At 35.1% G+C, this 12,849-nt stretch overlaps 1 long non-coding RNA gene across 1 annotated transcript; it reads right to left on the reverse strand.

Annotated features, from left to right (window-relative positions):
• Positions 1 to 2,090: 2,090 nt before the first annotated feature.
• Positions 2,091 to 5,156, reverse strand: LOC133865382 (uncharacterized). Its single transcript, XR_009899703.1, has 3 exons — positions 4,817 to 5,156; positions 2,623 to 2,758; positions 2,091 to 2,529 (listed from the first exon to the last, which is right to left on the reverse strand). It is a non-coding gene; the product is annotated as an uncharacterized LOC133865382 (long non-coding RNA).
• Positions 5,157 to 12,849: the final 7,693 nt, after the last annotated feature.

The raw sequence follows: 12,849 nt of genomic DNA on the forward strand, positions 1-12,849 counted from the left end.
CACGGGTCACTTGCAAATTATGAAGGATGTTATATATTTCTTAGCTTGTAACACTGATTTTGTCCTTTTAAATGTGTAGGAGCTGTTGGTTACTTGGGCTCTAATTTGTTTGTGAGGAGGATCTACAGAAACATCAAGTGTGACTAGGAAGGAAGGAGTCTTGTGAGGGGGAAACAGACCGTAGAGAACTTCCCCGAGCACTTTGGGTAAACACAATAAATTATGAGAGGAAGCTTTTGTGGTCATGTACGTGCATTGTCAACAGATTCAAATCACAAGGTTTGAGGATGGGGATGTATTCTTCTTTCTCTCTTTTGGGGATGCCCTGAGATTTTTCTTTTTTTGTCTTTTCCCCGGCTGTAAGTGAAAGCCTTTAATTTAGGATGCAGGAATTTGTCTCTATAGTCTTGAAATTTAGCAAAATATCAGACTCGTGTTATTTTATTTCTGCTACTTTATTATTAAAGGCTGTAAGTGAAAGCCTTTAATCAAGTCCAGAGGCATAAGTTGCCATTAATCAAGTCATAAATAATTTATTATTTTGTTTTCGGATGTTATATGTTATAGATTATTCTGTTATTTGTTATAGCTGTAAGTTGTTTTTTGATGTAATTGATATTGGGCCATGTAATCTTTTACTGCTCTTGGCTTTACTTTATGGTATGGTCAATGGCTAAGAGGTACACTTGATTAGTGCTTGGTGCCATTTTAAAGAACTGGTATAGTTTGCTCTGCGATCTAACTGGATGCTGAAGTTTTGATCTAGTTGAGTCCTTTCTCAATTATTGGAATGACTCTGATCACTAACTAGATTCAGCTATAACTTTGTGGGTGGTGTTGTTTTATTTGTAGTATCATTGTTATTCTCATTCTAAGTTTATGTACTTGTGCTGACTCTGTCATTTAGTTGCTTTTGAATGTGGAGGTAATTTGATGAGAATGTGTTCTTGCATGCTTTTATTTTGGGTGTAACTTGGGGTAAAACTATGCTTATTCAGCTGTTACTATTATTGATGCTGTCATTTCTGAATGTGTGATGTTGTCTCATAGCTTCATGGTGTGACCGAGTGGATGTGGTGATTTAGCTGTAGGCTAATTTGTGTTTCGCCATGTTGTTCTTCTTTATACCATGGCTTTGGTAGTGGTATTAGTGGATCTTTGATGATTTGGTTGTTGCAGTGCCTCACTACCCTTTACGCAATTCTTTATGATGTCTATGCCTAAAATATAAGTTGAAGTGCTGTGACTATTAGGCATACTTGTTTCAAATGTGTATCTCACTGTACAAGTTGATGACCTCTTCTTTTTCTTTACAAGTCTGTTGGTCTTAAGCTTGTTCCTTTTTGTTGTGTATTTTGCATAACCATGTTGAGTTTAAGGCTTTGAGGTATGACCTTTTTATTTCTATGCACCTAATGGCCCATACTTTTCTGTTTTTATCGTGCCAGAAGGGAGAAGCCATTCTTAAATTATTTGGATTCCTTTTGCTGCCTGTGGATCTTTACTTCTCTCTGTTTTCTTTCCTGAGCTTGAATTATTTGGATTCCTTTATTTTGTTTTTTTGACCGTTGGCTTATATGAGGCGGCTATACAACCAAACCTTTGGCTATGTATGAGTGGGGAGTGGGGAGTTGGGACAGATTAAAAAACTTGGATCAATGTGAATCATGATTTCCTATTGTTGTATGGTTTCTTGGGCATTGTGACCTCTTGACTTTTGGTAAATGCAAAAGTGATTCTGATTCCTATTTCCTACCCACTACTATGTACTATCCCATCCCCCATGGACCATAACCAAAGCATTCACTATGTTCTGCGAATGTGTGTTGACTGTTGCGTGACTGCCCCATGTAGCAACTAGAATTATTCGTGACTCCGAAGAATGAAGGGTTGACCAAACCAAGTAAACAGCATTCAAAAATGCATGATTAAGGATAAAAGTTGGATTAAGGTGTGCTTACAGCAAGCAGCATTTAAAAGTAGATTAACTAGAAACAAAAGGTAGCAGAATTATTTAGAACAAGCAGAGTATAACATCAGAGACATAGATAACACCAAAACCAACCATTCCTTACCATAGATAACACCAAAACCAACCATTCATTACCATTAACAATTAAGTTTAACATACATTTAGGATATTCATACAAACAGAAAAAAGTCTCTTACAACTAAATTGTTTTCATAATTTCATTTTAACATCAAGTTAGTATGTCTAGGTTCACTATAACTACAAAAATAAAAGGCTAACAGCAAAATGACAACTAACAACAAAACACGAAACATCTTCTCGTTACGTTGCGCTAATTGTTCCTTACATTTTTTTTCAATCAATTCCTCAACTTTCTCCTCCATTTCTTTCAAATGTTGCACTAATTGTTCCTTGCATTTTTTTTCAATTAATTCCTCAACTTTGTCATTGTCAGCTTGTCTTCTCTCCTCCATCTCTTTCAGATATTGCGCTAATCCCTTCTCGTATGCAGACATCTTCTTATCAGCCCATTCAAAAAAATCACAATCACCGGCTTTCTACATGAAAAAAACAAGGGTCAACAAAAATGTCATGAACTACTAACGACGAAATATAACACAAAGCTAATTTAAAAATATAACAAAAATTACCTTGTAGTTATTACATCCATACCACTTTTTAGCGGGATTGGATGTGGTCCAAGAGTACCTTAGACGTGCAGGAATTCCACACTTACATAACGGATGACCGCTTGACAAATCACTTGTTGTAGACATTTACTTGTGCCTAAATTCTATATATTGAATTGAGAGGCTAAATATATGTTACTCAAACAAGAAATATACAATCATAACCTTTAGATAAGTGACAAGCTCAAATTCCACCAAAATCCATCTAACATAATAAAAAGGAAAAAAATCCTCAAATTCTACCAATCTTCTATGCATGCGGTTATTAACGAATAACTAGGAGGATCATTGCTATAAGAAAACATCTGTGAATGGTATGTATGGTTTTGGCTTACATGCATGACGTTTCCTATAAACATGACTCCGTGAAGTTTGAAAGTACCTAGGTCCTCCTTTGGTTGGTCTCTCACCCTAGTCAATTTAAATTTTCTGGCATGATCAAATTCCATGCTTTTAACAATAGACCGTTCTGTTGAGAATCGATGATATAGTGAACAAATCTTACCAATCAAAAGTGAAAGAAGAAAAAGATATAGTGAACAGATTGCATATATAAGATAGGTGCTTGAATTTATAAAGTATTTGCTTATGTAACTTCCCAAGAAACAGCAGCATTTTCCACTATAGGCATTAACCACACATGTTATCACCTTTCTATTGCATGTAGTTGTCTGCCTATTTATTTGTATTATCTGCTAGGTTGTTTCTCTTTCAGTTGAGTGGGAAAAAACTTTGTTTGTAGCTAAAAAAAATTTCGTTATGCAGAGGCCATATCTTGCTTGCTTAGATCAGGCAGTAAATCTGTTTTGTGATTTGGTGAATTTGGAATTTTTTTTTTTTTCCTTGCACAGGAAATTGCTGAATTGTACGAGTCCGAACACAACATTGAGCAGGCTATTGTTTTCTTTGAAAAGTCAGCCGAATCAGTGCAAGCATAGAAGATTGGTAGAGTCAAGAATGGAAGGAGTGAATGCCGGCCAATGAAAAATATAGAACCAAAAAAATAAATAAATAAATAAATTAAATGCTAAGAAGAAAGAAGATGGAAAGTCTCTTTCAAAATATAAGACTTAAATTAAGTCTGATTATTGCACGTCCAACGTTCCTTAAGTGATAAGTCCAACGTTCAAGACATCAAATAATATAAATAGACATGATTCTCAAACCATCTAAATATACAACTTATTAAAAACAATCAAAGATGTACATTTTTTTTTTTAGAATCTATACAATATTCAAAAGTCACCATTTGATCTTTATGAAGAAAGATGAAGTCTCTCTAAAACTAAATGATGGACAATGTGGTAGTCAACATTTAGTCATTTAAGCAAATGAGAATTCAAAGGATTGAGTTTTCCCTCTTCCCTGATTATCTAGCAAAAGGATTAATCTTCCATTTAATCTTCCATTACTCTTGATTAGCAAAAGGATTAATCTTCCATTACTCTTGATTAGTTAAAATTATTGCTTTTTGTATGGCAAAGTAGAATTGATTTCTTGGAATATTTGTTACATGTTAGTTTTATAATTAAATTATTTGATTTCATAATTGAGTTGAATTAACTTTCCAAGAGGCCAAATTTGAAGAAGAGCAGAGAGGAGGGTCAAATCTATGATTTGAGAAACAAATCCTATTGGTCCTATTTTTGGATATATATATGAAGCTTCAAAGACTGAAGAAGAAGAGAAGGTGCATAGAATCACTCAAAATGACATGTATCAAGCAAATCCCAAGGCTAATGTGGGGGTTACTACTATGGTCTAAGCTTATGGGTCAGGGAAAGAGTGAGCAATTCTTGTGAACTCCCATGGGTATGAAATTCTTGCCGACTATTTTGATTGAAGTGGACTCTTTGATTTTTCTGTTTGAATTTTTATATGGAGATTTATGGAGGACTTTGCTTTGACAGAGAGTCTGTTCATTTAGAAACTAATTTCAACCCTTCCTTTGAGTATTATTGTTCAAAATGTCTATGGTACATTATGATGCCACTATATTATGAATTGATGGGTATTGTAATAGATTCTTCCTAATATAAGTGGTATTGTAATAAGTAAACCGGAAACCCAATAGCAAAAAACCACAAATCACAGCAAAGAACTAAAGCGACTTTGAAAATAACTGAAAAAACGCAAAAATGGGGGAGATCAGTACCAGAGCCGGAAATGGGTCGCCGGAGGTGGAGAACGAATGGTTTAGCTGGTCGCCGCTGGAACTGGAAGAACGACGGAGTTGGGTCGTGCGTTGAGAACGATGGTGCCGGGTCGTGCGTTGAGAACGGCGGTGGCGGGTCGTTCTGGGCCGGAAATGGGTCGCCGGAACCCTAAGTTTTGGCCGGAGGTGGAGAACGACGGTGGAGAACGAATGGTCGAATGGTCGCCGCCGGAACTGGAACAACGACGGAGTTGGGTCGTTCTGGGCCGGAAATGGGTCGATGGAACCCTAAGTTTTGGCCGGAGGTGGAGAACGGTGCGGCCGGGTCGTGCGTGGAAAACGGCGGTGGTGGGTCGTGCGTGGAGAACGGCGGTGACGGGTCGTTCTTCTCGGTCAGTGGTGGGAAGAAAATGGCCGGAGATGGAGAGAGGGAGGGAAAAAATGGGGGGGGGGGGGGGGGGGAAGGTCTGAAACTGAAAAGTGCGAAAATGAATAGATGAGTATATCGACCATTTGTTTTCAAAATTTGAATTTTTTTTTTTTAATTTTTTTTAATATATATATATATTAAACTGGCATGGCCCTTTTCACGTAGGAAAGGGCCGGGCAGGGGCCGGCAGGATGGCCCCTGCCTATCATTACTCTTTTTTACAACCGTATTAACAAAAAAAAAACTTCAACCCTGTATCTCACCGTACCCCTTTATTTAGGGGTGAAATTTCGGTCAGATTATAATCGACTGGAAAACTATAACCGGATACTAACCGGCAAAGAGGGGGGTTGGCAGGGGTCATGGCACCCCCAATTTTTTTTAAAAAAAATAATTTAAAAGGTTAGAAAAAATAAAATTTTAAAAATATAAAAAATATAAGGTAAAAAATAAAAATTTCGTCTATTGGCCCCTACCCAAAAAAATTTTTGGCCACTGGCCCCTGCTCATAAGAACTTTTAGTTCTGTCCCTGCCAATCGATTCCGGGAAATTGAAAAATCGATTTGATACCCAGTTATTTAAAACCAGGCACCCAGAGTCAGAGCCGGTTATTCAATTCTTAGAAACCCGATTATAACCGGTTAACCGGCTCCAATTGTGTGTGTATATATATATATATATATATATATATAATTCTTGAATGGCCTATAATTTGACACACTGTTTTTCACACCTTTCCTCTCTAAGAAATGCTAGACATCCCAATACTTTTTTTCAAAATTTGATGATGTGTCACAATCCTATGAAATTGTGACACATTTCCCAAAATAATACATCTCATGGGATTGTGACACATTAAGCTGTAACCAAATTCTAGAAAAAAAAAAATTGTTTGAATGTCTAGCATTTTTCTCTAGGGTGTACAGGTAAAGCCCAAACGCAATAGTCGTTGTACATGTTGTTAGAAAAAGTAAACAAAAGCAGAAAAACGAAATGCTCATAAGGCCCGTTACAACGTCGCTTTCCTTAAGAAATTATTTGCCCCCACCAGAAAGGTATGCAAAAGGTTACAGCAAATATTTCTCCAGAATACCATGAAGCCCAGAATCCTCTGTTTGTTTAATTGCGTTTTGCACTAACGAAAAAAATTAAACCCAAACACTTCTAGATTTTTCTATTATAGCAAGAGACAGACATAGACTTTTTTATTTAAAAATACATAAGGTTTCAGAAAAAGCACTCAAGATAAAAGATATTTTGTTATCTCTTTTATTAATCATTGTACAGCAGTTACTTCTGTATAATATTGAAAATAACTGTTAATCCAACCGTCCAAAACTACTTAAGTAACAGTCATAAACTGATATTTTAATAGACACTTAAATCTGACAATTAGATCAAATAACTGTCTATGATTATTTAATAATAACCATTAGATAGTTATTAATTAATCTCAACCATTAAATCAAATGTGATTTGACCTTACAATTTATTTTAGTGATGGTCCAGTAAATTCAACCATTGGATCTACCTAAGAAGCATCATATGGTTTAGATTAAACCACCAACTTCGTGCTAAGTGCCAAATGCGCCATCAAAGCACCACTAGCGCCCTACGGCCCACTACCCCGCGCTCGCGCGTGTGCATGTTCGTCCTGTACTTCGCACCGTACTAGAGTTTACACCAAGCATTACTTCATTACTTTAAATGCTTAAAGTGTGTTGGGCCTTATAAATGTCAACTACAGTTTCTCTTTTTCCCATGTGAGACTATCTTCATTTAATACTCTTTAACACCTTCCTTTTAAATTATTCCCAAGACACAAAATAAATATATATACATATTAATTTTGAAAATACTTTAACACATGTAAACAATGTTATTAATTTGTGATCATTAATCTACTATAAGCAATAGTCATTGTACAGGGTACACTCAACAACTATCATCTTGTTATTTTTTCATTTATGTTATGGCTTTTTTGGGGGGTTTGATCTGTGATTGCGTTGTACCCTAGTGGTTTCTTTATGTAGCCTATGTTTGATGTATTGTCTCAGTGATTCTTTGTGAAATATTGTTACTTTCTTATTTGCTATTTTATGGTTAGATCCAAATATATGTTTGCATGCTTTGTTCGATTCGATCTGTATTTTTTCTTTTTCTTTTTGTTTGATTGCTTGGAAAATTATTGATTTTTTTTTTAAATTTTTTAGTACTCGGTCCGAATAACCGCTGGTTAATTAGGTAACCACCGATTAACCGACAACCCAGTTACTGATTTTCAATAACCGGGGACCCCGAAGCCAGTTCCCAGTTATTAGCCAATAATCGAGAACCGACTCCGGGTTTACACCCCTACCTTAATCTACCTCCTACAATTATTGTAATGCCCCACTTTTTTTTACCAAAAACGCAAGTGAAAATTTCGATTTTCACACGACATTACAACATCATTAGAGTTAAAATTTGGTAGCGCAATATATTTAAAAAAAAAAAAAAAATTAGGAATATAACACATCAGAACTGACTGAATTACCTCAATATATAAATAATGTAATTTGGCATTCTCATATGACAAATACAAAGCATATGTGCCACATGCGGTACTAATAATACGTAATCATAGTTTTAACATAGTACAAACCAACGTATAAAATATTACATACCAAAAGAAATGCATACGGATAAGTTCTACTAAAGACATAAAAAGGAATGGACTAAGCAGGGCAGTCCAATACACAAAAGAAATGGACTAATCATAGTTTTAACATAGTACAAACCAACATATAAAATATTACATACCAAAGGAAAGGCATACGAATAGGTTCTACTAAAGACATAAAAAGGAATGGACTAAGCAGGGTAGTCCAATACACAAAAGAGGCAGTAGTTAGCCTCATCCACACCCATCAGGTTTAGCACATAGATCCTGGTAAGCTTGGTATTCCTCATCCTTAGCTCTTGCACAATTATCTATGTGATTATGGTTATCACCACAATTCATATATTGTAATTAAGTGAGTCAATTGTTTTCAATAATATAATGATTATAGATTTATTTAATAATATACGATGCAATGATATGATGTAATGACAGTTTTATATGCACAGTCTTAATTATTTTCTTTTGCACTCCTCTCATATCAAGACCATTAAATCCATGTTCGTTTAAGTAGCTAATTATTGGAGCACAGACTCTCTTACCATGTTTTCTTAGCTTTTCCAAACTAGTAGTCAAAGTAGCATACTTAGTACATTGGTCATCCCGACAACCAAGTACATTAACCATCCCAACAATCAATTAAGTAACCATAACTTGCCTAGCACATTGACCATTCCGACAACCAACTTGTACTAATTATAATTTTTCGCATAGGCAGTATGCATGTGATAAGTCTTGAAATATTATATTCAAGACCCCTTAATTTACATTTGTTATGCCTAGTTTGTGTTGTAAATATAATATTTTGCTGTGTTTTAGTGTTTTGTCTTATTTTCAAGTCTTAGTTGAAATCTAGTTCAAAACACTTGAATTAGACTTGAAAATACATCAAGGGCATTTTGGTCATTTCCAGAGTTCGAGGCTGATCCTGAAAAGGTGAAAAATTGACCAAGGCAAATCGATCGATCGATTATTTCTTCAGTAAAGAAATCGATCAATCGCATCATCAGTCGAAGAAAATCGATCGATCCAAAGTCGATCAATCGATTATTTATGCAGTCACGAAGTCGATCGATAGAACCTGGATATTTTTCGAGAAAATCTTAGAATGTCGACATGCTTTGTGTGGATGAAATTAATCCAATTTGGGCGGTTCACAGAGGATGTCGACACTATTATGTGCGGCCAAAAATCGGTCTTTGATGTCACCTTTGTAAATTAAATCTCTATATATATGAGATTAGGATTTAGGGTTTAAGGATGCATCTTTTGGGGATTCAGATTTGCTCAAGTGTATCAACTTAATTTCTTGTAATTTTAGTTTCCTTTGATGCAACTCTCTGGACCGAAATCCAAAGAGCTTAATTCCTTTGTTGTTCTTCCTTTAAATTTCATGTTCTTAGCTTAGTTTGTTTTTCTTTTCCTTTCTTTTCTTGTAATCCGAATGTTAGAAGTTTTAATCTACTGTTTTAGTTCATTTTCTTCATGTTTCTTTACTGTTTTTCATAGATTTCATGCTTAGATTAGATTTAATTATGCATAGCTAAATTAGTTATTAGGGTTTGATCAAAATCCTCTTCAAAAACCATGAAGTGTTTTTGAAGTCCTTAGGATTTTCTTAATATGTTTGATGATTGTGTAAGGCTAGAGGATCTCAAAACCCATGCTAAAAGGTTTTGTTATCAATATTCCAATCTAATTATTCATGAAAAAGGGGATTGGCTTGTCTATAAGTTTTCTTGGATTCTTGAGTAAAACCAATGTTCTTGGAAACAAGAACGATGTCTTTTGCAATGGTTCTAATTTGACATGATGTGTGTTTACTTGTTAGAGTCACCTTATAGGATATGCTAGGGAGCACCGGTCGTATCACACCTTTGGTAGTTTAAACCGTTTTTCAATTATAGTGTAACTTTTACGTGATTTGATCGGTGTGAACTTAGATATCTTATCATTGTGGCCTAATTAGGGTTTTCACGTATTGTGTATGCTTATTAGGATGTTTTATAGAGTAGTAAGCTAGGGAGCATTAATCACCCCGCACCTTTTGTAGTGTAAACGTTTTTCAATTATAGACTAATCTTTACGTGGGGTTGTTTAATGTAAAACTAGGTGCTTTATAACTACGTCTTAACTAAAGTATTTTCATGTCGAGGTCATCGTAATGGTTGACGCCCATTATGCGCTCATATTATGCATGTTAGGAAGATCCATGTAGACCTTAAGCATTTCATTGGTTGAGGATTGGATAAGATCAATATCCTAAGTTTCTTTTAAGTTTGTTTCATTTTCCGTCTTTATTACCTTACTTGTTGTAGCTTCAATTCTACAACCTTTACTTTTGTTTTCTTTTTCAAAGTTAAGTTAAATACGCTCTTTAGATATCTCGTTACACAAAACAACCCTCAATCTTTGTGGTTCAATAACCCTTACTATAGTACAATTGATTCGTACTATTGCGAAGTGATAAAACTTATAAATTTAAAATCCACGTAGTCGAGGCGACTACCAGCATGTCCATTAGTCATCCCAACAACCAACTTGTTATTAAACCTGCATCATTTTTACAACAATATGCAATATACTATTCCTATGCATATAATTAAATAAAGCATAAATTACAACATTATAGAAAACAACAACGTATCATCCTCAATGAGTAAGAAATACTCACAATTCTTTCATGCTTCAGAAAGTATTTACATAAATGATAACTGCATAATTATATACATGCAATAATAAATTAGTATTCACTAATAACTTATTTTGACACTTTTATCACTTTCGACTTTTAAACCACTTAACCCAATTTCTATTGTCGCTTAGATATTATAACAGCATATAAAATAGGTTAATTATATTACCACATATTTCGTGTGGGTATTATCACGGCATTTATTAATTAATGACTAAAATACCCTCTAATTAAAACGGGTATTACCACGGCATTAGCATTAAAAGCTTATATATATTTTTATCAAATAAATATAATAACTCCATTAATATAAATAGTGGGTTTTATATTTTAAAATAACTGGATAGCACAACGGTATAAATATAAATAATTCTTATTTTAATCTTATAAAATTTTGGTGGAATTACAGCATTAGTGTTACTAATGCCTAAAAAATTACTTTTAAAATTTTGGACGGCATAACGGCACTTTTGTAAAACATTACTTTTTATTCGTGCATCACGACAACGTGATTTATTATTTAAATACGCTATTTAGAATACACTATTAAAACACAACTTAAGACATTAGAATACTTTATATATATCATCCAGCCCATATATATATAACACATACATGGTTCGGTAATCCAATATATATATATAGGAAAAAGCTTGGTGCACAACCACTCACATGGATGGGACCCATCTGAGTGGGTGAGTCTCACCCATGTGCGTAGGTTGTGCACAAGTTATTGTGCAAGTATCAAGCCCCATGAATATATATATATATATATAGGAAAATGATAAAATAACAACTTGTGCACCAATCATTCCTTATATATATATATATATATATCAAAAAGCAACCATCCTTATCACTTACCGATTGCTTCTAGAACTAGGTAGAACTTGACTCCTTGTTTGTTGAAATATAAAATGAGAGAGACTTTTCCTTTTTCTTTTTATCCTTTCTTTTCCTTGTTGGAAACTAAAAGTAAGAAGAGAGGAATAGTTTTTCTACTGTCTTTTGCACAGACCCGAGAGTGAGAGATGAAGAAAGTTGGGTTTTAAGAGCTTCTATTTCTTTTCTTTGCTGTGATTCTAAGTTAAGAATGAGAAGAGAAAGCTGCTGTTTTGGGGAGAGAAACAGAGAATTTATGCAGCTTCTGCTGCTGCAAATTAAATCACAAGAGAAAAGGGAGAAAACAAGAGAGGTTTTCTTTCCTACTTCTCTTTTCTTTTCTTTTTACAAAACCAAGGGAAGAAAGCTGTTTCTTTTAGGGTTGTGCAGGACCCGCACAAACCCGACCCACCCCGCACCTAAGCAGCCTCTACCCGCGCATGTGATAAACGGATCCTGGTTTTTTGTTTAGCAAACCGTACGGTACGGTTTGTGGGTTCGGATTTGGGAAAATCCCGGGGACCCGCCCCACACCGTCTGAATTTATTTAAAACACACACACACACACACACACACACACACACACACACACACACACACACACACACACACAAAAGTGAAAAAAACCCTAAAGTGAACTTAATCACTTAGCCGGTTAACCCTAAGTAGGCGCCGCCCCCTCATTTTTTCTCTTCTTCAGTGAATGGTCCAAAGAGTTCACCACGGCCCCCTTCGGCAGAATCGGCAATTCCTCTTCGGCCCTTCCACCCCATCAATGCCCTCAACCCCTCACAGTCTCACATTGCGCTGCCGCTACCACTACCAGTCTACCCCTAATCCATACACTCAATTTCGTTAGGGTTTTGGTCCTTTTGGAGAGCTCTCTGCCTCTTTGGACTCAACTCTTTTCTCTACGCCGATCTTCGTTTCTTGGTAGTCTTTTCTCTTTTCTCTGACGCCGATATTAATTTGTCTTTGCTTTTATATTTCAGTTTATTAACTTTATTTCATGTTTGAATTTATTGTAGCCTGCAACTGCATGGCCAAGGGCTCCAAGTCTCCGATCGCAAGGTACCTTCTAACTTCTAAGTTCTAAGATTTGTTATTGTTACTCCAAAAAACCCTATTGTAAACTTGTAAATATTTGTTATTGTTACTCTTAAAAGTCAATCTTTGTTTCTTTGTTACTGTTATTCAAAAGATATTGACATATATCATATTGATTCATATATGTTGTATTTAGTGCTGAAATAAATAATGCTTGCCAATTAATTCAATATCATCCAGAGGTTTTTCTTTTGCTTGTGGGTAAAATTTCAATATCTTAAACATCATCTTGCAATTCATCTACTTGACCTGTTGT

This window comes from Alnus glutinosa, chromosome 4, assembly GCF_958979055.1.
Source record: "Alnus glutinosa chromosome 4, dhAlnGlut1.1, whole genome shotgun sequence".
Classification (NCBI taxonomy): Eukaryota; Viridiplantae; Streptophyta; class Magnoliopsida; order Fagales; family Betulaceae; genus Alnus; species Alnus glutinosa.